Source organism: Lithobates pipiens, unplaced genomic scaffold (assembly GCF_037356315.1).
Source record: "Lithobates pipiens isolate NorthernLeopardFrog02 unplaced genomic scaffold, aLitPip1_a1.2 Scaffold_22, whole genome shotgun sequence".
NCBI lineage: Eukaryota > Metazoa > Chordata > Amphibia > Anura > Ranidae > Lithobates > Lithobates pipiens.
The window spans coordinates 39132982-39137409 of record NW_027507784.1 but is presented as its reverse complement, the minus strand read 5'-3'; positions in this window follow the sequence as shown (position 1 = coordinate 39137409).

Here is a 4428-nt window from a genome sequence, read left to right as displayed (position 1 = left end):
TATATTTACATGCATTTGAAGTGTGTTTGAAGTGTACTTGATGTGCGCTTGAATGCGTTTTTGCATGAGTTTTCTGCTACGTTTAGCTCTGCATTTGCAGTGCATTTTTCTATATGTTTTTGGGCTTGGCTTTGGGCCCATTCACACCAGAAACTGCACATAACTGCACAATTTTGACTCTATGTTAACATGCATTTGAAGCATGCGTGATGTGCGCTTTGCATGCGTTTTATGCTGCGTTTGCAGTCCATGTTCCTATACGTTTTTGGGCTTGGCTTTATTGCCTTAAAGGGGCCTGGTACAATGCATTTGAAGCATGTTTGTAGCACGCTACCTGCATTTGCGGTGCAGAAAAATGCAGCATGCTCTACTTTTTTTTTTTTCAATGCACTGAACTGCACAGCAACAATGTAAACTATGCCCATAGGAATACCTTGATTTTGGACTGTCAATGCAGTTGGAGTGCAGTTCAAAATGCATTCAACTGCAGCCAACTGCATCCCAGTGAGTTTGTAAATCTTCACTTAGCCCTTGTACACACGGTCGGAGATTCCGACGGAATGTGTCCGATCGGAGCATTTTGTCGGATATTCCGACTGTGTGTGGTCTACATCGCACTGTTTCCGTTGGAATATCCGTCAGACCAACTTTTCCAACTTGCCGGAAATATTTTCCGACAAAATGCTCCGATCGGACATACTCCGATCATGTGTAGAGAATTCCGATCGGACAAAGTGCCACGCATGCTCAGATCAAATTCCTACATCAAAGCTATTGGCTACTAGCGTCAACATAGTCCCGTCGTAACTAAATAACGTCATCACGTCGGATTTTCCGACAACTTTGTCCGACCGTGTGTATACAACAGTTTCGGACAAAATCCGTCGGACAAAATCCGACGGACAAAATCCAACGGATTTGGTTGTCTGAATCTCCGACCGTGTGTACAAGAGCTAAGGGCCCTTTCACACCTAACACAGTTGGATGAATTTTGGACTACATTATGTCAGTGCAGCGCAATCAAAAAGAATAGAGCATGCTGCATTTTTCTGCACTAAAGACACATACAAAAGCACTTCAACGCATCACAGTGCGCATAGAGGTGAAGAAAGAAGGAGGAAGTGACCTCACAGGACAAATTCAGATAGAAAAATGTGTGTCAATTGCATGTAAATGCGCATCATTTGCATGTAAAACATGCATCAAATTCATGTATCTCTGCAAGGAAAAAAAATGTACAGTAAGTGTGCAGTTTCTAGTGTGAATGGGCCATTAAACTTCCATACCTCCCAACTTTTTGAGATGAGAATGAGGTACACCTATCAGCAAAAGTATGCAGGCATAGGACACACACCCTGCCACGCCCCCTTAAAGGAGAATTGTACAACAAAATAAGATTGGTTGAAATCACAAGTGTTTTTTTTTTTACCACTACTATTCCTTTATATTGGCTTTTGGAAACTACAAATGGCAGCAATTTAGAAATTTGATGAAAGGTTTAGCGCTGGAAAACACTTTTTGATAGATAAAAGGTGCATTTTATATACATCTATATGGATCAGACCAAAATGAGGGACAAATGAGGAGGAAAGAGGGACAGAGGGACATTGCTCCAAATCAGGGACAGATGGAAGGTATGAACTTCTATGTGCTGCAGCACATTGTGATGCATTAGCATACCTCCCAACATTTTCAGATGGAAATGAGGGGCACCTACTTGCAAACCTATGTAGGTATAGGACACACCCTGTCACGCCCCTGCCACGCCCCCTTAAAGGAGAATTAACCAAAAAAGTTAAATAAATCCACAAAGACTACTATTCTTTTATATTGTCTACTAAAATTTGCAAATGCAGCAATTTAGATGAAAGGTTTAGCACTGGGAAACACTTTTTGAAAGCTAAAAAGTGCATTTTATATACAACTATAGAGATCAGACCAAAATGAGGGACAAATGAGGGGCAAAGGGGGACAGAGGGACATTGCTCCAAATCAGGGACAGTCCTTCAAAATCAGGGACAGTTGGGAGCTATGCATTAGAGCGCATCGGAACATGGTGCGTAGAACATTATGTTCTATTTTTTTTAATGCACATCAATGCAGTGTGTTGGTGAGAATGCAACCATAGGGCATGGGTGCTCAACCTGTGGTAATCCACAGCTACAAATACTACAGATGCTGAATTTTAATAATCAGGCATTTACCTGTCTCAGGGTCCAGCAATGCAGGTGCACGAAGCTCCGCTTTTCTCCCCCTCCTCTCTGCGGTGCCGGCATTGTAAGTGTGGGCGCCCGGCTGTGGCTTCACAGCTGGGCACCCACTGCAAATGCGTGAGCCACGTGCCGTGACTGGCCGGGCAATCATCTGGGGCCTATGACGTGTCCCAGATGATTGCAGAGAGGGAGGGGGGGAGAGGTGATCTCCATTCCGGTGCCGCGGGGCGCCAGGAGGAAGTGGGAGCTGGGACCCTCTAAAAAAGAAAAAAATTGACACCTATGTCAGGGGGTCACCTCCCTTAAAGCGGAAGTTCCATTTTTGGGTGGAACTTCGCTTTAAACAAGCATGACTCCCAGAGGCAGAGACATGATGGGACTTGTAGTCCTGCAACAGCTGGAGGGCCACAGGTTGAGCACCCATGGCATAGGACATGAGACAAATTGGCGTGTTCTTGTGCTGGCAGTGCGTTGGGCAATAAATCGAATGCAAACTTACTGAGCATATCCCTAAACTCAGAACAACCAATAGAAAATCCTCTGTCTTGGATCTAATGGTGGTAAACTGGTTTCTGGTTGGTGGTTATGGTTGCTGTCTGCACTGTTTGGACAGCCCTGATGTTAGGGATATAAGGTGACAGAAGCCATAAAGTAACATTAGTAGGGTGGCGGTCACCTACGGTCAGCAGGTGTGGATGGTCAAGGTCCAGACAGTCACCATCCTTGTCTGCAGGTCACATGGGTGCGCTGTCATCCCGGGGGTCAGTGTTTAAGCAGCTGTTGGGTGACGGTAACTGAGCCCCGGTACGCCGCACCAGAAATAGCAGCGACCTTTACCGACAGCAGCTGCTGATTGCTGGGGCCAGCCCGTGTGTACAGGAGCTTGTGCCAGAAAATAATTACTGCTGAGGAAACTTCTGGGCTTGTACTAGCAACAAAATGTCATCTACATGCAGTATTTTGTGTCCAAAGACTATCCAAACCCCAAATTAAAATGTAATACATTGCAGCTTACCAGTCCTTAGATGATGGCTGCATTTGTTTCTTTTTGTTTTTTTTTTGGCTTTTTTCTTTTTTTTTCACCTGGTGGTCCTGACATGAACACATCCTGTCCTAGGGTGACAACGCTCACTGTACTGTATCTGTATGGAGGTGCAGTGTTGTCAACCTAGGACAGGATCTCAGAGCACCCTCCCGTTTTCTTTTCTCCATAACATAGGGCAGGGGTCTCCAAACATTATAAGCAAAGGGCCAGTTTGCATACTGTTCTTCAGACTTGGGAGGGGGGGGGGGGGCGGACTATGGCCAGTGGGAGTAGAAAATGTCATTGGTGTAAGTGGGAAGAAAAGTGCCTCATCCTTGGCATCAGTGGGATGACTACTGCCCCATCATTGGTTTCGGTGGAAGGAGTGGTGACCCATCACTGGCATCAGTGGGATGACTAGTGCCCCATCATTGGTTTCGGTGGAAGGAGTGGTGACCCATCACTGGCATCAGTGGGAGGAATGGTGCCCCATTGTTGGTGTCAGTGGGAGGGATAGTGCCCCATCACTGACATCAGTGGGAGGAATGGTGCCCTATTGTTGGTGTCAGTGGGAGGAATGGTGCCCCATTGTAGGTGTCAGTGGGAGGAATGGTGCCACATTGTCGGTGTCAGTGGGAGGAATGGTGCCACATTGTCGGTGTCAGTGGGAGGAATGGTGCCCCATGTGAACAAGGCTTGTGCCGAAACATGTCTGCGTGTCCTTTTTTTACATGTTCATATGAAATAAAAAACAACATGACTGAAGCTCCAGCAGTGCTGGCTCTTCTATTTTCATTTTTGCCAATGTATCAAAACATTCCTATCAAGGAAAGGAGACTGTGTTTATATATTGAACTTTTTTGTTTTGACTATAAGTTTAATATTTGTAACTTTGAGTTACTTTGTACCTCTTCGTATCTTTTGGGGTATTATTTCTGAGCCCTAAATAGTAAATAAACATATTTTGGCTACCTAGACTAAAAAAAATTATCCATGCCAATGAGCTCCCGGTCAAGTTGAGTTTTGGAGGACGGGGCTTGACCTTATGAATGATTACTGGCAGAAAAAAGGGACCCCCGAGGCATTTGGAAAGGGAACAATGAGAGCTGCCTGGTCCCCGCGCCTTGTGTTGTGGGATTAAACAAATGCGCTAGGAATCTGCTTTGGTCAGCGGGATTAGGGGAAGAGGTG